Source organism: Talpa occidentalis, unplaced genomic scaffold, assembly GCF_014898055.3.
Source record: "Talpa occidentalis isolate TD23 unplaced genomic scaffold, MPIMG_talOcc4v2.1 talOcc4.13, whole genome shotgun sequence".
In the NCBI taxonomy this organism is placed as follows: Eukaryota; Metazoa; Chordata; class Mammalia; order Eulipotyphla; family Talpidae; genus Talpa; species Talpa occidentalis.
The window spans coordinates 79294021-79317358 of NW_023601322.1; positions in this window are offsets into that span (position 1 = coordinate 79294021).

A 23338-nucleotide genomic window follows, 5' to 3' on the forward strand; every position below is an offset into this window, starting at 1 on the left:
TTGGGCTGTCCAGCAATTTGAATAAAAATGTTTTAGAAAGCAGGAAAACATAACCTCATGGAGATTTCAAAATGAATTTTAGATACTTTATAAAAAATGGCTTGCTTAAAGATGCCAGCTCACTAGTGATATCAACCACTATCTGTACAGACTGGGTTTATCTTATTCCAATTCTAGTAGCATAGAAAAACTTCTCCTGATCTCCTAATCATCAACTTTTAAGTCATTAAACAGCATCCACATTTTCTCATTAGCTCATCCAAATGGCCATTGCTGAGTTACACATAGGAAACATAAAACACTGACTAGATGATTTGACAATGTGTTTGCTTAAGCTTCCTTTACCTGAACTATATGATTCATCTACTTAGACATAGACCCCAAATTACCACTAGCAATAGCATTGAAAGTTCTGAGAAAAAGGCATTTGTTTACTGACAGTTTGACTTATATGTAGAATATAGAGAAACAAAATAAAGGGTCAGATGAAACCAAACCAGTAAAAAACTTTAGAAAACTGACGGTGGATTAGAGGATACAGAAAGAGGGAAGGGAGAAACAAGTGGGGAAGGGACCACAAGGGACTATGTGTGCTTTGGTGGTGGGGTTAGTGTGAGAACTTGCATTTTAGGAGGTGTGATCCTGTGCCTCTGAATCATATACTATGTTGTAAACCAATGTTAACCTCAATTAAAAAAATGCATTTGTTATTTGGGAGAGGCTTACATACTTTAATGGTCAGTGATACTTTCGGTTGAAACAGTTTCTCAGATTTTTTTGTCAGTCATCTGATTAGGATTTATTTATTTATTTATTTATTTTTTAATAGAGGCATGTTTTATTTATTTATTTATTTGTTTGTTTTGTTTATACATGCACTGGGTACAGTCAGAAGCGCGGGAGGGTGAGAGAATTCACCAGAGTCAGAGTGGGGAGCACAGCAGGCAGAAGGACCGAAGTACACTGCTGAGAGGCAGCGGGCAGCAGGAGAGGTCTGCGCGCCATGTGGGACCCTCCTCCGGTGGCCGGGGAGCAGCCGGGGATCGAACTGGCGCTGCAGAGGCTGCGGGCAGCTTCGCAACCCAGCGCTCAACCGCTGCGCCACCGGGGAGGCCCCTGATTAGGATTTAGATAATGGGTGGTTTTGATCACAAGACAGGGGACAAGAAATAGCAGGAATAGGGATTATTTTATAAGACAGGCCTAGCAGCATATAACTTGGAGAAGCTAAGACTGATAGATAAGGGAGGACTGATAGATAAAGGGGATAAGGGGATAAATAAGGGGATAGTCCATTAGACATACTTCTACATACTTTGCATTTTTTAACTAGGAAAAGAAGCTTTCATGATAATGGCAACCTAGCTTATTTTCTATAATGAATGTTTACATTCAGTTAAATAGTGCTATATACGGTTTTTAAATATTGAAAGTTTTTGGGCTAAGAATTTTAATTTGGGGACTGAAATTATTATTTTAATGCTAAAACTAAATAAAAAGCCAATGATTTTGCAGGGAAGCATGCCTCATTACCTCATTTGCATGTTGATTAAAAAGTATCTGCGAACATTGGGGCAGGAGTTGAATAAATAAGCTTTGCATATGGATCATACAGTTTTTTTCTGGAAGTATTCTTTGCCCAGTAAGGATCTGGAGTGTTTGGGGGAGAAGTGATAATTTATAAAAATCTCTTTAGTGAATTTCAAATAGCCTCCCTAGCTGTATTTGTCTGCTTGCTAGTATATGTACAGGTGTGTATATAGTGAGTAGGTGCTTGGACTTGCAAAAAAACCTTTCCAAAAACCTATCTTTTAATGTTGCACAACATTTATTTTTTTTTTTTTATTAAATTCTTTGTACATGTGCCCGGGGTTATTATTGTCAGTCTTCAATCTTGGATATACTATAATTTGTAAGGTTTATTTTTTTTCCCCTTTGCACCTGGTGCACTGGAATTATAATCATTTATTATCTAATAAAAACTGCTTAGGTCAGTTCTAAGGATTACTTTTTATGTTTGGAAAATATCCTAGTTATTATTATTGTTTTTTTTTTGTCACATATCACATACTTTTCCTTGTCACTTGTGATTTTTCATCGTTTTGGTCATATCATTAATGTTATCTAATTTTATTTAGGACCATATTTTTCTCATAGCTATCACAAATATAATTAAGATTTTCATGTGGAGGCAGATTTGATTTTTGAATCATGTGTTTTTATTCACACAGTCATTTCACTAAGGAAAAGAAAATCCCAAAACTTAGTAGAATGTTCAGTCAGGCCCCAGGAGCACCAAGTTACTTAATAAATATTATTTCATGGTGATTAAGGTGTCATTTTTCAGCAAGTATCGATGTCCTTGCCAAGTGCTAATCTTTGCATTTATACAATGTGACTTATTTGAGGCACTAAATATCCTTCACACACCATCTCAAAACTAGGTGTCAGTGTCAATTGCTGTTGAGAAAGTACCATAAGTTTGTCTCTTGACATTATTTTCAAAATGTAACAAAAGAATATATAATGAAAGCTTCTTGGGGATCTCATTCTGATGGAAAAATAGGAAATCAAATATATTCATTGGCTACTTAACAGGGATCCTTATCAAGGATAGCTAGCTTTATTATTGTTTTTCTTTTATGGCTGTCCTTATAAAGGCAAGGACAGTGGAACAGAATGAATATGCTTTAGCTGTTATGAGATCAGATTCATTCAAAATGCACTTGAACATCAGGTGTTATATACAGTAATAACTAATAGGATGATAATTGATATAATAATAATACGAGTGATTTGTTATATAGTTTATGCTTTATAATAATTAGAAAATGTCTTAATGTCCTTGATCCTTTAGTTCAGGGTAGGCAAACATCAACCTTTAGGCCAAATCCTGCACACAACCTATTGTGTAAATTAGTTTTATTAGAACACAGGCATACCCATTCACACAGGTATTGTCTGTGTTGGCTTTCATGCTACAATGGCAGAATTGAATCTAATCTGCAAAATCTCTAAAATTTATTAACTGATCCTTTAGAGATAAACTGTGCCAACTCATGTTCTCATTGAATCAAGAGTCCTTAAGGTGTAGCCTTGGAGTATTTGTCTACCTATTTTGATATTCAGGAAAGCTTATTAAAGGATGTTTATTGTTTTACATTTGGTGTCTTTGAACAAATTATTTTTAGAATGAATTAATTTTCATCCAAGGATTTAATATTTGACTCTGTGAAGAAGTAGTCATTACTTTGTGTTGTGTGTCTGATTGTCCTTAACAGACTGCAGAGGGATAATTGTATGTGCAAATTCTATGGGGTGGGTGTATATGGTGGGGGGGAATCAAGGATAGGGATAGAGAAAGAGTGGGAGAGAAAGAGAGACAGGAAGAGAGAGAGAGAGAGAGAGAGAGAGAGAGAGAGAGAGAGAGAGAGAGAGAGAGAGAGAGAATAAGATGAGTTTCTATACATTTCTTTTGAGTTATTTACATGGGCCATTTTTCTCTTCAGTTAATTTCTTGCTAAATTAAAACCTATTTCTATGCTTACTGTAGTCTTTGGTTAGTATTTAGAAAATGGAGTCAGTATTTGCTTAAAGTAATCTTCGGTGATTTCTTTTTATTTATGTGTTTTTTCCCCCAAGTAATACATGCCCAAGGTAAGCAATCAGGAATAAAGAGCTTATGATGAGAAGTGAAGTTGTCCTGTCCTGCCTTCAAACTCCCCAGCTCATTTCCACCAGCATTTCTTTTCACCACTAGAAATCTTTTAAAATTAAATAAAATTCATCGACCACTATTTGGTGAATTAGTGACCTTGAAAAATTTCTACTTACTCCCTATCTATTGTGAAAGATGACGATTTGGTTGATGCTCTTCCCCTTTTCATCCCTTTACCATGCTTTATCTCCTCCTAAACTTTGATATTGACATTATTATTTTTAGTTTTACTTTCGGTTCTTTTCATTTTAGAAAATATGTCAATAATTCTAGTTCTTGTACCTTTTACTTTAATCAATTGATTTTGATTTTCCTCTGATACTTCTTGATGCTTTTCTCTTCCCACCTTCCTTCAATTTAATTTTTGCTTTTATATTGTCAAGGTTGATAACATTCACATTCTGTTCTGCAATTACAACTATACTTTCTGTCCATGTTTGTTGCCTTTGAGCTAAAAATAAAAATCAATCTTTTCATTACTGTAAGTATGTAATTATTTTTTACTGCTGAGACACATAGTATGAAATGATTCCATCTCTCTTCTGTATTCTATTAACATTGCCCCAGGCCATTCATCAGGGTAAAGTGGAATCCTCTCTTTGGGACCTCTGTTTTTCTTTTATAGGATTTCTGTTAATCAGATGGTGGCCAACGTGGGTTGATTTTATATGTCCCTCATCTTTTTTGTGCATGTTTTCATATTCTGCTCTGTATTCTAAAATGTATCTCAATTTTGCTTTCTATCTCTGTTGTTGCACTTTAAAATTTTGGCAAGTGGTTCTTCTGCTCTTTTTACTTGCTCTTTCTGGAGAATTCTATAACAATATTTCCCATTTCAGCCCTCTTTTCTGATCACTGTTTGAGTGATGGCTCCCTCTGCTTTTACGTGTGCATGGTATCATCCTATTCCCTACTCTGTCATCCAGAAATCTGCAAAAATATCTGATCCATTGATGTCCCATATGTTCTCAACACTTTTATGAATTTACTTCCTTGTGTCTTTTTTAACTGCCATTTTAATGAGTTTCAAAGGAGAGGAGCCGAAGGCATTTGTATAGTGCACCATCTTGAACTTTATTATGTTAACTTCATATCTCACTGTGATATTTTTCTTCTTTTAAGAAACCCAGACTATTCACAGTTTATAATAAATAACCAACACATTTATCTAGAATATTTGAATTTACTTTTATCCTTTCAAGGAAGTCAAAAAATTTTCCTCAAATATTTGGTTACAACTGAAGTTTCTGTAATACTAAATATACCTTTTTATTTATACTTTCTATAATTTCTCTTCTTCAAGACAGTTTTATTTTTGACTTCTCTACATATGTATTTTTGAATTCAAAGTTTTAAAGGTTAAAACCCTACATAATTTTTGACATAGGATTTATATTTAAATTTGCTTCCCACCACTAGTCAACCATAGACTCCACCTGTATTCAATTAACTATACAGGTTTCTTCACTATCCCAAAGTAGAATGTTCCTATTTGGCATGATTTGGTAGGTTATTTTTGGGTTCCGGGAACACTCAAAAGTGTTTCCAAATGGTAATAATGTTTCCAGACATCAAAAGCAACCTACCAAACCATACCAAATAGGAATATTCTGCTTTTGGATAGTGGAGAAACCTGCAGTTTTTTTCCAGACATTAAAGATTCAAATGTACTTTTTCTTTCTTTTTTCCTTTCCTCATTGTAATTTCTAATGAATTTCCCTTTCAGACATTTTTGTATTTACATATATTTTAGCAAATCCTTTCCTCGGAGAAGTTCAAAGCACAAAATCATGACTTTTTCTCTCCACTTCTTATTTTTAAGATTTTGGGAGGTGGGTAGGGATTACTTACTATTTTTTCTTCATAAGATGCCTTCTCAAGCATTTTTAAAAAATGAAATGACAATGTTCAGAAATGTTCCCTCCCCATAGTCATACATTTATACCCCAAAATGAGTATCTATATTACAGATACCTTTACAGAAGTAATTAAGGTTAAATGATATCATAAGGGTAGAACTCTGACATGATAGGATGAGTATCCTTATAATAAAGAGACACCACAGAGCTCACCCTATAACATAACTTTATTATGTTAACTTCATATCTCACTGTGATTTTCTTTCTTCTTTTAAGAAACCCAGACTATTCACAGTTTATAATAAATAACTAACACATTTATCTAGAATATTTGTTTTTCTCTCTCCCACATGAGGTCACGGCAAGAAGGTGGTCATTTGCAAGACAGGAAGAGAGATTTCACTAGTAAAAGAACTGTTCAGCACCTTGATGTTGCACTTCCTGGCCTCCAGAATTGTGAGAAAACAAATGTTGTTTAAGTCATCCAGCCTATGGAATTTTGTTATGATAGACTGAGTTGACCGATACAGATGCCTATAAAGGTTTTCCATTGTTTCCCATTCTCTATACCCTTCGACTGTACAGATGCTGACTTTAGTATAATTGGTGTATTGAATGGACTTAACTGGTTCAATCAGGAATGATTCTCTTTTTCTCTCACAATATGGTCTTAGCAAATTCTTTTTGGCCCCTCTTTCTTGACTCCACCTTGGAAGTCTATAGTTTTCTGGCCCTTTTCAGCTATAAAAATGTTTAATTTTACAATGGTTCTTAAAAGTCAGGCTAGTTCAAGCTCACACCTCAGTTTTCCAGCCAATTAAAAGATCTTAGAAGACTTTTCCTACACTGGCTACAGCAACAGCTACAGAACCCAAAAGACAAAGGGGATCTGGTCTTTTTTTTAATGCATTTCTCATTCTCAAATCTGCTCCTATCTGCTGTGTGCCTAGTTCCCCAGGTGCTGTAGGGAAAGTGGGTTAGAGAAGAGGACACAGACTAGTGTGACTGATGCTATTGTAATTAGGTCATCGATGTCTATTGCTATAAGTGTCCGAACAGTGGCTCCATCTCCTCCCTTGAGCCCTTTACTCTTCCCTGAAATACACTGATGTATCTTGTGATGGCTTATCCCAATTGTAAATATATAAATTCTTTCTTCTGGGGAGCATGTTCTTTAGCAATCAACTCTCTTAAGCGAGGTGCTTTAAAGCATTTTCTGTCTTGCTACTCTCCAAAGTGTTCCCTGGTCATAAAAACGTCAAAGAAGCATAAGCAAATGCTGCCCTCTCTTCTCTCCCTATAATATTATAACTGTTCCTGTCATTGTCATTTGTTTTGATGGTCCTATCTTTATGCTTCTATAGGCATGAGGCTAACGGTAGTCTTTGCTTACTGAATTCCCCCCAAATCTAGGAATTTGTGGCAACCTCTCCAAAGAATTTTCTTGCACTCTACTTCAACAGTGGCATAGGGTTGGATGAAGTGAGAAGTTATTTCTGCCCTCCTCACCCCCTGCAGAAATTCCCAGTGTCTCTGGTTTATTGTTCTAAGTGACTTCCTTGCTTGTCTTGCGATCTACAAGAGGCAACAAAAAGCACAATGCCACCACCCTCTCTACTTATATAAATTCTCTTCAAATAAACTCTTTTGATGGGTCTCTGACCATCTTTCATAAGAGTTGAGAGATAGTCACTGATACACTAGTTTTGCCACCTTTAAGAAATCTTATGAGAATACTCTAACATCTCTTCTTAGAAAGAAGAATTTCTCATCACCCATTGTTCTTAGTTTTGATGCTTCAGCTGAAATTTCCTAACTGTAGGAAAAGCCCCATTTAACAATTAATATCTTTCACACTGCTTTGGTGTTTAATATTTATTTTCACCAATATTGGTCCTTTTCCAGTCTGAATGGAGTACTGAATTGAAAGGGGCAAAGAAATTGTCACTCAAAGGGAGTTAATTCACTTGTATTGAGAGAAAATGAGTATTTCCTTAGTGTCCCTTAGTGCTTTCTTCTGAACAAGACTCTTGTAGATGAACAAACTGTTTCTATGTTTCCTCCCTGCAGACAGTGGCCATGTCTTACTCACACCAAATGTCCCCAGCATATAACAGAGTACAAATTAAAACTGGAACTGTATAAATGTTGATTGGAAGATTGACTGTGAGATGATTTGTTCATTGTAAAAGGGTAATTGATATGAAATGTCCAGTTGAATCACAATTCCTAAAAATATGCATTGAAGATGAAGTTGTGAAAAAACAAAGTTGTTTTAAGACTGAGTACTGTGAAGGGCAAGGTCATGTCTACATGAGCAGCGAGTAATGGAAAAGGAAAATCAATCTCTTTAACCCCCCATTTGCTTCCCCAAATATTCTAAAATTAGTATAATTCCAAAGTCAACTATTGAGCTAATCCTGAAAGAAGCAGCTTATCAACTGACAAGGAGTGAGAATCAGAAAAATACCTTTATTTACCTACTAAGGTACTTTGGAGAATCATTTAACATCCTATTAAAGTACAAATCCATCTGTAGTCCATGCTTAAAGGATCAGAAAGCATGTTCTTTAGCTGGGAAAACTTTTCCATTTTAGGGCTACGTGCATTTTGCTGATGCAAAACGACAAGGTTGGCAGCCTCTTTTGATGAATGCATGGCAGAATATTATTTTCCATGGTAACAGATTTTTGCAGCACCAATAATGGGATTGACTTTACAGTAGGTTCAAGCAGAAGTACATGTTGACTCTCAGGAAATAAGCTGTTATCTAAATTCAACTATTTGGAGCAGGTACAAACCCAACAGAGAAAACTGCATTCTATCTAGGACGCTGGCGTATTCAGTTTGCTCCAGCTTAAAAAGTCTCACTGTGGAAAAACCAAGTTCAAACAATTGGATGGGAGAAAGGCTCGGAGGAAAGAACAAGTGGTGAACTCAGGAAAGACTGAGAGGGTCTCTGCTACCAGAGGTTGTGGGGCAGAATTAGACAAAAGTGTTGGCACTGGCACAGGAGGTTTGGTGGAGGGTGAGTGCAGCAAGTGCACATATGGAGGAGTAAGTACATAACCCTAGTGTTATACAGACATGCAAATGACTGGCAAATTAATAATAAAAATTTATTTAAAAAAAAGCGCCTCTGCCTAAGAATGTTGAAGAAAACCAACATTATTTGGCGATTCCACCCCTACCCCTCACAGTATCAAAAGGACAGCAGCATAGCAATCTGCTGTTTATGTAAATAAAAAAGTGTCAGTTGAGGAAAGACGTGTACTCAGCATGCTCTTAAAACATCTGTTCTAGTAAAACACTTGAAAATAATCATGCACTAACACGAGAAAAACAGCTGTGCAGGAATCAATAGACTCCACCATACACACTCCTGGAATATGTGTACAATAAAATCTTCTGTGATGGGCCTCTGGGGCATTTGGATCAGTGGACAGACTATTGATTACGTGTAATTTTACTGTGAGCTGTTGTTATTTAGCTCTAAGGAATATACTGTGCTCAGAGTCCAAGGGAAAGCCTCTGCTCAGGACGTGTTACTTAATGTCTTTTACACCAACTCTTTCAGAGCGATATATAAGCAAAAATTACCCTCGAGGGATGTTTTTGAAGCACCAGGAAGGGCTGCGTCTGTAACTAAGTACAGTCATAGAGGGGAGGTTGAACCTAGAGTTTCCCCCCTCCCCTTTGCACTAACGTGGATCCCAGGTTTGATCCTGTTCTTTACTTTATCCTTTTCTTTTGTCAACTCCCTCCAGCATGATCAGATTTTATTTGTGGAGGAAGAATGGTTACCTGGCTCCAAAGGCATAGCCCATAGAGATCTTAGCACTACGTCTCTGCTCTCCTCCTGTCCCCCAAAAGTTGTCAGAGTAAATCAAGTGCAACTTTTCTTTCCCCAGACGGTGGAAACATAATACAAAGAGCAAACTCCTTTGTTCTTTCCTCTCTGTATCTTTTACAATTTTCTGAAAACATTTCTATAAAAAATTAGCTTTTAAATTACTAATCTATTGCTTACATACTACAATGGCAATTAACAAACAAAGTATCATTTGAAATAAAAAAAAAAGTGTCCTCCACATGGTGGTGATTAGTGGGAGAATGTAGGAAATGCTTTTAGCTTTTCCCTCTTTGTGTCCCATGTAGTGGTGGAAAGTACTGATTTCTAGAGTTCTCTCTTGTAAGGCGCGCAGCTCTGTAGTACAGTATTACATCTAGATGCTATTTTTCTTGTGTTGAAAGAACATTCCAAAATTTATCAGCCTTTACTGGATTCAATCAGGCAGCCACTCAGAGCTGCTCAAGGCAGAGTTGTGCTTTTCACGACTGACATGTGGAAAAGCAATCAGACACTGAATTATATGGCTGGTTTTCTTTGTCTTCATCTGTTTAAAGTACTCACTGAGCCCCGGTGAAATAACAGTGCTGTGTGTAAAAAGCCCTTGGAAAACCTCATTCATCATGAAGTTGGTAGGGAAACCCGAACAAATAGCTGAAGGGCCGACTTCACAAAAGGCAAGAACAGACAATGTTTTGATGTTTTCAGGGATCGTTCTGTGAACATGATTTTGCCTCGCCTTGCCCCCAACTCCCACATTCCAGACATTAAACATTTGGACCCCCAGACTTCAGTCAAAAGCAGACAGAAAGTGAAATACTCTTAGAGGGTGAGTGTTGCAGCTGTTAAAATAATAGCATTTCCAGACCTTGATTATCTACTTTGAGAGCCTCAAATATATCATTAAAAGCAGTTTATGTGTCGCTATGTATCAAGGACTTTGCCACCAGTAAGGCCAGCTAAGATCATCTAAGTCGAGGTGGAAGGGACAGAGCCCCAGACCATTCAGCATGTGGAACTAATGCTGGTTTAAAGCTGACCTCCCCTGTGGGAATTAACTGGTTTGTACATTACAGTGAGTGGTTTAAACTTAAGGTTTTCTTTCTCTGAGACTCAGCATGATTCTGCTTATACTCAAGTCTCTTCATTCAGCGTTTGGGCTTAGGGCATGCACAAAAATGTTAATATTCGCTGAAGCCAAATATAATTAATGCTGTAATTTGATTTCAGAAAGGCAATGCATTATAAAACCACGGATGTGTCACTTTTTGATTATTTATAGTTTGGATAACCCATCAATGGATCCTCTATAGTGTAGATAATTTGAAGCAATTTTGAAGTATGTTAGAAAAGAGCTGTCAGTTCAGCTTCATTTTGGGACTGAAGGGGAAGTCATTAAAATTGGACTTGTTAAGAAGACATGACTAAATGCTTCCTGCTTAGGGAAAAGACAGAGTTTCAGGAGAGTCTGGGGATAAAGTACGCGACACTCCAGTTTTGCAAGGCACTTGATACTGGATGTGAACTGTGAAGTGTGTGTGTGTGTGCACGTGCACGCAGATACATATGCACTGTTGCCTGTGAATGCTGTGGTTGGGAAGCACTTTCATGAAGTTTACCTTTCATAGTGGGACTGTGCTACATATTATAACATGTTAAACATTCTAACATGTAGGTTACATGTTAAAGAATGGTTAGTATGAAAGAATTTCCATTTTTATGCCATGCCAGATAAGTAAATAATCAAAAATTTAAGTTATGGGTTAATTACAGTGCAAAATATTCAGGTTAATGAGGTCAGTCTAGAGAAGTTTGGTGCTATAGTATTGCCAGGCATTTTGCAAGTGCGTTGGAGAGAAGTCAATCTCATAAGCAATTTTCTTGGAATACTAGCATCTTCTGAAGAATTTCAGCGATTATTGGGTGTTTAGAGGAATGATTTATTTTACAAAAATTGTGACTAATATGTGGGGGTTACATGACGCCAAGGTAGCATGGGACAAAAATGCAATAATATATTGGTGAGCATCAGCAACACTCGGACAATAAGAGAAGAAAAGAATTTCAAACTATCCAAAATACAATCTAAACCATCACATGTTGCAAAGCATGAAGGAATCAGAAACTGACACTTGAACACGATGTGAAAAACTTTTTAACTGTACAATTTGTAGATCTCATCCTATATTGTGAGTTCAATTCTTTTCAACAAATTTTTATCTTCTTTGTAAGTCCAGGGTTGAGGAAACATTCTAACTATTAGAGATATTGGAGTCCATTAAAAGTCTGGATTCCAGAGCAGAAAAACCATCTAGCCAGTTAACAAGATGTAGCTTTAATTAAGTAGTGATATATTTTCCAAACCAGGGAGTGTTATAGCATAAACTCACTCACTATACTCTCCATTTGGTAGAACTTTCATTTTAATTAACTCTACTTTTCTTGAATTCTTCATCATTGTCTATCTCAATACTAATACATTATTAGGTATCTCAAATAACCAAATGCAAACACAATTATCTCTCTTAACACAAAATCAGACAAAACCAAACAAAAGCATCCTGTAACAAAAATAACACCTCAAATAATCAAGGTTCTACTATCAACATGGTGTAGTAGAAAGGGCATTGCACTGAAAATCATCCTAGTCCACTCTCTGCTCTGTTAGATGGTTGACCCTTGGTGATCTCCTTAATCTATTTGGGTGTTAGGTTTCCTCATCTGTAAAATAATGGGTTGAATCACTGTATCCTTCTATTTAGGTGTAAGATTGTAAGAATTTGACAGAAATCTGTTACAGTAGAATAAGGAATTTCATATGTATTTCAAATATAATATATATTTCAAATATAATTTATACATAATTTCACACCTACCATATATGAAAATCTGGTTTCTGAAAATTATGAAAGCAAGAGTACACTATTTTTAGATTATTTATAGTTTGAATAACCAATTCATATGTGTGTATATTAACATATATTATATATAATATATGTAAATATATTATATATACTAAGCTATATACTCCATTAGTCTGGATGATGTAGGCACAAAAGAAATTTAATAAAAAAATATTGGGTAAGTCACAGAATCAGTAAGAGGATTTGAAAACCAGTCTGGAGCTCTGCAGCCAGGAAAAAATGCTTGAGATGTCAAAGAACTGGCCAGATGAGGAAGCTGCTGAAGAAAACTGATAATGCCACTTCTGAGTTAAACCTGCAGCTGGTTCCACAGCATTACTGCCTGAGGAGCAATCTTCTACCAGTGGAAATTTCCCATAGTTCTTACATCTTATTATACAGTCTTCCAATTTAAAGGTTAGAGCATCTGGTAGCTATGACCCAGGCCGCATGTCTGTACCCTACATACTAGAAAAACACCTGGAGTGAGTTTCTGGAATTTTCAGCAGGGTCTGCAATTCAGTTCTGTCTCTCACTGGTACTTAAAATGTGGGGAATTCCCCAAAATGTAAGCAAGCCTTTTGAATAATGGCAAATGTCTTATGTCATCTATATTTGGTTTGGTAAACACATACTCTGTTTTGTTATGGAGAATTTTTTTCTTTATTGAAACATTTTAATTCAGTCAATCTTAGGTTACAGCTGTCACAGGGGCCCATGTGTGTATCTTCCTTATTAATATTGTGTTATGGATTCCCAGGTGGTTATGTCATTTATCTTTGTTCACCTCTACCTTCTACTAAAACAATCTCTTTCACTCTTTTCATTCCCTCACTCTCTGCTTCCTTAAACACTCTTCTTCATTATTCTTTAGAATAAACAAATTGGTAAGTTGATTCTCTTTGGCCAACTACTAGCTGACTTGTAATATTCAAGCCTTAATTTAAAGAATACTATTTATGAATTATCTACATAAAATATATTCAGGAATCTACAGTGATTTCAGAAATTTTTATTCCTTTTTTTATACAACCACATGGAGAGGATTCAGAGGTGGGAAATTGTCTAGATGGACACTGGGTAGGGTTTGAACATGTAACTGATATGGGGACCAGGAGGTATTTTTGGGTAGCCCCTTGAGGAAAAGCTCTTTGAAAGAGGATTAAGATTCAAATCTGTTTCATAAGAGCTGGAGACTACTGTTGTATTGCCCAGTAACTGGTTGGCAAGACTATACTCCAGGGTAATATTGAGCTCCTTAACGCACAGAATGCATGAGAAGCTATTGTTATACTTTGTGTGAAAAATTACAGTGCTTACATACAAAAAATGTAGCCCTTTAACTCAAATTGGAAAATGCTATGAAGACACAATAAAACAAAACATAAGCCACCCCATTATAAACCTGAGGAACAGTAATAAGTGAAAATGATACTAATAACATATTGTCAGTGATATAATGTTGCTGCCCTTTGGATGTCAGAACTAGACCTTTTCTGAATTTATTATAATACTCACAGGGGAAAATGCATGTTCATTACTAATACTTAGGGCATCTGGTAAGGTAACCTCTAATTCTGCTTAAATAGAAATCGACAAAGCAGATACATGTTATCCTAGCTCTTGAGAATTACTCCCCAGGGATGACTTTTCTGATTCAGTATTCCTGAATTATGTGCCATCCTCAGAACCAGGTTTAAACATCAAATGATGCTCAATGGCTCAATCTCTATAAATAAATCCAAGCCATATGAAGCCAGATTGCTTCATTCAATGAATCAAGTGATTGCAAGGGACTGACATTCTCTGAACATTGGTTTATATATTGACTTCACAGTTCTAAATCCCCTGCCTATACAAGGAGGTAAACGCTAAGGGTCATCAGAGGTCCAGATTACAAATTGAATAGATAATACTGTCTGGTTGAGTTACAGACTTCAAGAATATATGGAGTCAATAGTCATTATGCATGTATAAAGGCTTGTGTTTCAGCATCCTGGAAAAGATGGGTTATTTTTTAGGGAACATTTCATATATACAATAACTAGACTCTACGATGGAAATTGTTTCTCTATTAGCCAAGATAGAACAGATACTTTATTAAAAAAATTAGTCCTTTGTATTATATTTTCTTTATCTATATTATTGTTTACAAGATGCTTTGGGAATAACCCTGAGGTGGACACAGTGTTGTTAAAACTTATTCAGATTGCTGACGGCAACCAAGTTGTGTTCTGGAGCTAAAATAATTTTGATGGAGTTGAGTCCCAGAATGGGCCTTCAAACTTTGACTGAGTACCAGGTACTAGTAAAACTCTCAGTTTGTCATAGTTTAAGCTCTGGAAGAATATCTCAATTATCACCAAAAAAATTATCGGGTGGATTGGGAGGAAATGAAATGGGAAGAAGGAAGGAATGATGAAAATTGTTTATGGAAATATGATAATGAAGAAAGGCATTAATGAAGGAAAGGCAAGTAGCAGTGGTTAAGTGTAGTTACTGAGGGTTCATAGGCAGTGCCACAGCATTCCCACACATAATAAACACAGGGGTGTGCTGACCTTTAGCATTTGTGTGGAAAAGGAAGTAGAGGAGGGATGAGGAAGGTTGGCTAGTTCATTCCTGTGGTGGCTTTATAGACAGTGGGAGGTTCAGATGCTGGCTTTATCTACCTCTACTGCCACTATCGCTACTAATACCAACTCATTTGTGGAACATTTCGTCTTGTTAGGGATCACGCTGAAGCATTGCTGTATATTATCTCATTTATCAGTTCCAAATAGTGCTTCATAATTAAAATTTGCATGGTCTGAGGGTTAGCAGGCCAACCTTCTGCTTTAATATTATAATAATCAGCCATCAACTGGGGCAAGTCATGTGATTTTCTAAGTGTAAGATGGAAATAAAAGTACTTGTGCATATGATTGCTATAAATAAATGAAGCAACTCCAGCACAGTGATTAGCTGTATGTCAGGCAGATAGCATAGTATCATGTCAAGTTTCTTATTTTCCCTTTCTAGTTAAACTGGTTTATCTATGATAATTAAATTAAAAAAATTCCTTTCTGCTGGGATATTTAAAAAATTTGCCCTTATCCTGAGTGATATCATTTTGGGAGTTCTGTAACATAAATTGTTTTTGATTTATTGCTATATTCCTATTTATTATTTCTGTTGCCTAATACAATACCTTGCACACAGTAAATACTCAGAATATTTATTGAATCAATGGGGAAACACCAAAGACACAACTCCATTTCAACTAACTTTTAGGAATGGAAAATTTCAATGAAGCAAAATATTATAGGCAACAAAAACATTAAAGATGGAGCATATATCCAACCTTAGTTTCTTTTTTTTTTTTTTTAACTATTACTCTTTATTATCTCTCAGTATCAACATAGTATTCAAATTTCTCCAACTGTTTCCAAAGTACTTTTCCAGTTGCCTAGTGTATACTTGGAGCCAATCCTCCTCTATACACAATTTTTTGTGATTATATTTAATGTCCCTGAAACTTCTTTGAATCTAGAGTACTTTACTCCTCCCTCACACACACACACCTTTTCTTTCTGTGACATTGTCTATTTATTTATTTATTTATTTATTTTTTAATTTTAATTTTTTTATTTTTATATTCCCCAAGCAATTGCAACCCCTTTATTTTGACCCCAATCCCTCCCCCCCCACCCACCTCCCCTCATAAAGTGTCTCTGGTTCATAGTTGTTTGTTGATTATGATTTTCACTTTCTTATATTCATTTTCCTGGTCTCTTATTTAAATTTTCTATATTCCTGCTATGAGTGAGACCATCCGATATTTTTCTTTTTCTTTCTGGCTTATTTCGCTGAGCATGATCCCTTCCAGCGCCATCCATGTTGCTGCAAATTGCATGTGCTTATTTTTTTTGAATGCTGAGTAATATTCCATGGTGTATATGTACCACATCTTCTTGATCCAGTCATCTATTTTTGGGCATTTGGGTTGATTCCAAAGCTTAGCTATTGTAAACAGTGCTGCTATAAACATAGGTGTGCAGGTGCTCTTTGGAATTGATGTTTCTGTGTCCTTTGGGTAAATACCAAGGAGTGGAATTGCTGGATCATATGGAAGCTCTATGTTTAGTAGGTCCAGAAATCTCCATATAGCTCTCCATGGTTGGACCAGTTTGCACTCCCACCAACAGTGCAGGAGAGTTCCTTTTTCTCCACAACCTCGCCAACATTTGTTGTTGCTAGTTTTTTTTAATATGTGCCATTCTCACTGGTGTTAGATGTAATCTCATGGTAGTTTTGATTTGCATTTCCCTGATTACGAGTGATGGTGAACATTTTTTCATATGCCTGTTGGCCATTTGCATTTCCTCTTCAGAGAAGTTTCTTTTTAGCTCTCTGCCCATTTTTTGACTGGACTATTTTCTTTGTTGTTGTTGAGTCTCATCAGCTCTTTGCAGATTTTTGTGATCAGTCCTTTATCATTAGTGTTGTGTGCAAAAATGTTCTCCCAGTTGGTGGGGTTTCTTTTAGTTTTTGTTATTGTCTCTTTTGCTGTGCAGAAGCTCTTTAATTTGATGTAGTCCCAGCTGTTTATCTTTGCCTTCACTATCACTGCTTTGGGTGATGTGTCTGTAAAGATGTCTTTGATGTGCATATCCCGTAGTGTTTCACCTACATAGTTTCTTAAAGGAACAAATGGGTCCAGTAAGCATAGCTACAGGCAGCATTGCTAAGGGTATTCTCAAGCTTGATCAAAAGTTTCTTTTCTGTAGAGCAAAGGAAAAATTTGTTTTTTCTCAGAATATCAAGGTCTCAGTGAGGGTCTATGGGCAATACTTTGAAAGAATTAATTTATACAGAGGAAATAAATGCTCAATATATATCTTTTCTATAAGATGGACTGTAACAACAAAACTCACTCATTTTTCCTCCCTGAAGTGCACTTTTTAAAAAATATTGTCTTCAAACAATTCACAGTAGAATTTTTTTACTGTAACTTTTGTATCTGGGTTCAGTAGGCATGTACATTTTCCAAAGATAAAATCAAATCTATTGATTGGACAAAGACATAAAGGAAACAGATTTTCATGTATTTTTGTCTTTAATTCTTTTTATACTTTTGGAAGAAGGTCTTAATTCTGCATACCCTTCCAGTGGGCACTGCTAGTAACTGAAAGCTAAATGGAGGGGTGTAATTTGGAACATCACAGACCACTTCACCAAATTTATTAATTATTACAAAAATTAGCTGCAACCAGTAGATCTAGATTATATTTGTAGTAATGGGTGAGAAAAGGAAGAAAATTATAGAGACAACAAAAAAAAGGTACTCTGGGGCTAGAGCCCTTAAATTTTGGTTTGGTTTGTGTACTTCTTACAAATGGTCTTGTGTGAATCACCTTACCTCTCCACGTTTCCATTTCCTCATCAATAAAATAGGGAAAATAATAGGAACTATCTTGTTGGATTTTGTGAGGATTAAGTGAATTAATATATGTAAAATACCTACAAGGGTGTCAAGACTAACTTAATATAAAAGTAGTTGTGCTATTCCTATATGTTGGTTGTAAATTTAGCTTTTATATTTCCAACCTTCTAAACTGTTTCATCTTCATAATAATATCAGGATATGGATTGAAAAATTGGAGAATTTGAGTGTATACACATTTGTATGCATGTATGATTTTTTCTTTTTTGTGAGCAGCTTTTATTTCAGAAAGCTGAAATTATTAACTTTGAAACATCCTTCAACTAATCCAATTTGAAGACGAGCCAAACAATAAAGAATCGTATTCTTCATTGAACGGAAAAATGTGCAGTGGGTATGAGTAATAACTGAACATATTATGGAGAGGGGATATAAAATTAAATATGTGTATGTGGATAAGAAAATCTACCCAAAAGAATAATGATTTGGGAGAGCTAGATCTTTATAGAAAGGTACTGTATGTCATTAAGTACAGTGTGGTGCACTTTCCCTGCTGAGGTCTTCTTAGGTCTCGACAAACTCCTGTTCAAAACCTGAGCATTCAAGTTCTGTTTTCAGGACCACAATGAGATACTGGGCAGAATGATAAGGAAAGTAACCAGTAGGCTACTCATCAGGAGTTTGACACTGTAGGAAAAGACAATGTGCCCCTGCTAAATTGGTAGGATTTAGATACAATTGAGACATTAAAATATTCCTCAAAGAGGTTTTTCTTTTAAGTTGGTCTCAGTCATCTAAATCTAGCTTATGTTTATATATGAAAAGTGACAATGTGTTAGAATGCTACAGTTCAATATTATTTAAATTATTTTTTTTCCTCACATAAGAAGGAGTACATGCTTCATTCATGAAGACCTGGGTTTGGCTCGTGACTGTCATTCATTAATAATAGGGCTGTGAGCAAGTAGCTTGGCCTTGGTAGACCCTAATTTTGTTACCTATTAAATGGTGAGAACAAAAATGCCAATGGAGGAGGACACTATTAAAAGGGATCACAGCCTGGGAAGGAGTAGGCATTTAACAAATGTTAGCCATTGTTATTGTAGGTTTGATCACATGTCCCCAAGTCTTTCAGTCCTTCATTCATCCTTAACTTAATTTTATATTTCAAAGCCAACAAATAGCTTACAAAAATAATCCCACCAAAAAATTACAGAGTTCAGGGTTTTAGCAGATAATCTTAGAATTCAGATGATCCATATGATTGAAACTGTGAGGGAATGAAAAAGACAGAGAATTCATTTCTTTATGAGATTTTTCATAACCCATCCCTCTATATATTTGTGAAGGTTTTCCACATTGGTGATCACATAAAAGGTAAACAAATAGCATGGAGGGGTGAATATTCCTTGGTACTTAGAAGATAGTTTGCAACAGATGTTTATTTATCCTTAAACAGTCATATTTTACATAAGTTTCTTGATAACTCTATGCATTTTAAAAAGAAGGAACATTTTAATTTGCTGTGGATGTTTCATGAAAACCATTATTAGAGGGGGCCTCCCCGGTGGCGCAGCGGTTGAGCGCTGGGTTGCGAAGCTGCCCGCAGCCTCTGCAGTGCTGGTTCGATCCCCGGCTGCACCCCGGCCACCGGAGGAGGGTCCCACATGGCGCGCAGACCTCTCCTGCCGCCCGCTGCTCCCCTCAGCAGTGTACCTCGGTCCTTCTGCCTGTTCTGCTCCCCGCTCTAGCTCTGGTGAATTCTCTCACCCTCCTGCGCTTCTGACTGTACCCAGTGCTTGTATAAACAAACAAACAAACAAACAAATAAAAAAATAAAGCATGCCTCTATAAAAAAAAAAAGAAAACCATTATTAGAGGAAAGAGAAAATGCATTTGGAAGCAATTGTGCTAAGGTATAATTTTTATTTCTAAGGGAGAATGTGTGCATGCAGTAAAAGTAATAAAGAAAAGCTGAATTTCCCTTGAGGTATAAGAGGCTGAATAAAATCTACTACATTATCCTTCAATCAGCCACTTAAAAATTTTAATTGTGTAGATTCTTAATCACAAGGAAGTAACCTTTGCATGAGCCTTCCTTTATGGAGGGGCCGGGAGCGGGCTACCATCCTATTTTAGCTTCTTCAGAAGAATCCTTTCATATTTAAACAGTTCTGTGCACCTTTGCTGCTGCTCCAGGAGCCAAACATCGACTTTTAGGCTTTTTATGTTGTATGAGAAAAAAAGCAAAGCCGTAATGAACAAGCCCAAAACAAGCACGTACTTGGTTACTTTAAAAAGCCTGCAAGCTAACCCCACTCCAAATCCCTGCAGTGTACAGACAGGGCCCAGTTAACATTTGCTGTTCAATAGTCCCTGATTTAGCCCACACTGGCTAAGTCCCTTTCTATGGCTCATTCCTCCCATTCTTTTAAGCATCAGAGTGATACAGCATATGCCATTTTGAAAACACATTGCAAACTGGTATGAGATGTAGATTTTCTGGTTTTTCTTTCTCATGTTTTGTGGCAATCATAAAGAATGATATAACTGATAATGTTAAAAGGTGGTGATTTTATGACTCTTAAATTTAGACTTTCCATATATATTATGAAAGAATTTACATTTAACAGAGATTCAAATAGTTTTCTGGGTTTGGAATGGATCAGGATTTATGAAGATGATGAGAATCACTCACTCACATTTTATTTTGATAGTAATTTTTTAAATTTAAATTTTATTTTTATATTCCCTATACAATTACAACCCCCTTATTTTGACCCCAATCCCTCCTTTCCCCACCCCCCACCCCCATACAGTGTCTCTGGTTCATAGTTGTTTGTTGATTTTGATATTTTCTTTCTTATAGTTATTCTTTTTTCCTGGACCCTTATTTAAGTTTTCTAGATTCCTGCTATGAGAATCACTCACATTTTTATAACCCAAAGGAAGTATGGCTAAGCCATTTAATCAGATAATCCCAGGAAAGCATCTCTTAGAGCAATTTGTTTTACCATCAGCACTGTTTCTCCATACCATTAGTGTCATCCTACATCTCTGTGGGGTGAAGTTTGATACTGGGATTCCATGTGTTATTTCTGTGTTACTCCATGAATATCTCTGGGAGAGCCACCAGGTGCCAACTACATTAGAACAGGGTCAGGTGTTTGGTCTTAATCTTCCAAAACCAATGGGAAGTAGAAAGCTCAGAAAACATTTCTGGCAGTTTTGTTTTACTTTTAAGAAACACCTTTATTGATGTATAATAGACAAACAGTAAACTACATATCTTATCGTGCACCATTTGATGCTTTGATATATGAATATACCTGTGAAACTGCCAGCATAATCAAGATAATGAACACACTGTCACTTTCAAAAATTGCTTAGTGTCTTTTGCAAGCCTTTTCTCATTCACAGGCAACACTCAATCTACTTTTTGCATTAGTTGGCATTTCTTAGACTTTCATATAAATGGAATCATGCAGTATGTATTATTTTTGTTTGACTTTTTAAAATGCAGCATATTTATTTGGAAATTTGTCTGTGTTGTTCATAACATCAGTCACTCATAACTATTTATTACTGAGTTGTATTCCATTGTGTATGAACCACAGTTTGATAAACTTTCTTCTGTTGATGGATGTTTGGATTGTTTCTAGTTTTTCAAGGTGTAAAGTAAGTTGCTATGAAGGAAACAGATTGAGAAGGCAGAGTACAAAGATCCTGGTCTCCTCTCCTCCCCACAAGACACAACAAATGAGCAACCATATATATGGAATAACTCTCTTAGAAACAAAACTGAGGACTAGCAGGTAAGTGTCTCCACGATAAAAAGTGAAACACTCCCATCAGAAAGTGTAGGAAAGGGAGAGACATGGTCTCATGAGGAACACCACCTTGGCATTGTGACCCAAGGTTAGGAGGAACATTAGAGACATGTAGCTTTTCCCTGGGGAACAAAGGACGTGCATCTCACATCAGGTACCAACCCCTAGTAACTGCACCAAAGAGGTAAGTACACACAACTACCTGTGGAAAACAAGGGAGCTTAAATTAAGGAGAATACTAGGACTGATGAGAACAGAGATTTTATGCTTTTAAATGACTTGAATGCAGGTTGATTCATGGGCAGGGACCCAACACAAAAGGAACAGTTCAAAGTATGCCCAGACCATACCTGAAGAATTTTCATTTGCTAAATTTGAAACAACAGCCAGAGAGTAGGAAAAGGAATACTCTTCACAGAAAAAGAGACACTAGTTGGTGCCATCTAAATCTCTTTTTTTCCAGCGATTCTACTGTTGTCAGATGTCATATTTGCAAGACCCATTTAAAAATATGCTGCCTGAGGGCTAAACACTTCTGCTCACTTGACAACTAGTGCCAACAGCATCTATCCATGGTACCCAGGGCAACTTGTACCCTTTGGCAGTTCCTGGGGCAGAAATGCCTACAGCACCCATTTGTGGATCTTGGGGTAACTTGCACCCACAGCACCCACCTGCCACTTCTGCCTGAAACACCTGCCTAAAAACCATGCCTATGACACCACCTGCCCCTACTGACCCAGGATTCCACGGACCCTGGATCCTGCTGCATTGATAGAGCTCCTCAGGCCTCTTGGCGTGCATGCTATCTTGTGCTGGCTACTTAGGCAACCATGGCTTCAGTCACCAAGGTCACTGAGAGTCAGGTACCTTGGGCTGACACTTCAAAACCTTCATCTCTAACACAAGGCCAATAATTCAAGACACAGCTGGCTAGCCCATCACATAGAAATAAACAGAGAGGTAAACAAAATGAGAAAACAGGACTATACCCCCAAATAATAGACTAAGAGAGACCCCTAGAAGAAGACCCTAGTGAAAAAGAAAAAATGTTATCAGATGATTTCATAAAGATACTCACTGAGCTTGGTAGAGGAGCAGATGAATAACATAAGACCTATAACAGACAGAAAATGTGAGAAAGTTCTAAACAGCAATCATAGAGATGAAAAACAATAGCTGAGCTAAAAAAAAAATTAGTGGAAATAAGCAGCAGGTTGGATGAAACCAGCAGAAAAATGAGTGAGCTGGAAGAGAGAGTAGTGGAAAGCAACTAATCAGACCAGCATATTGAGGAAAAGAATTTTTTAAAATGAGGGTAGCTTAAGAAACTTATGGCATACATCTAGAGGAACAACATTTACATTAAAGGAGTACAAGAAGGAGAAGAGAGAAAAAAAAGGGGGCAAAATCTTATGTGAAGAAATAATAGCTGAGAACTTCACTAGACTGGGGAAGGAAAAAGACATCCAGATTGAGGAAGCTCAAACAAGTCCAAACAAGATAAACCCAAAGAGAATCACACTGAGACATATAATTAAAAAGGAAAATAGTAAGATAAAGAGAGGATTTTAAAAGCAGCAAGAGAAAAATGTGTTACATACTAGGGAATCCTTGTAAGACAGCAAGATGATTTCTCAACAAAGACACTGTAGCAGAGAAGGGAATTGCATGATATATTTAAAGTGCTGAAAGGAAAAAAATCTTCCAAATAAGAAAACTATTTGGCATGGGTATCATTCAGAACTGAAGG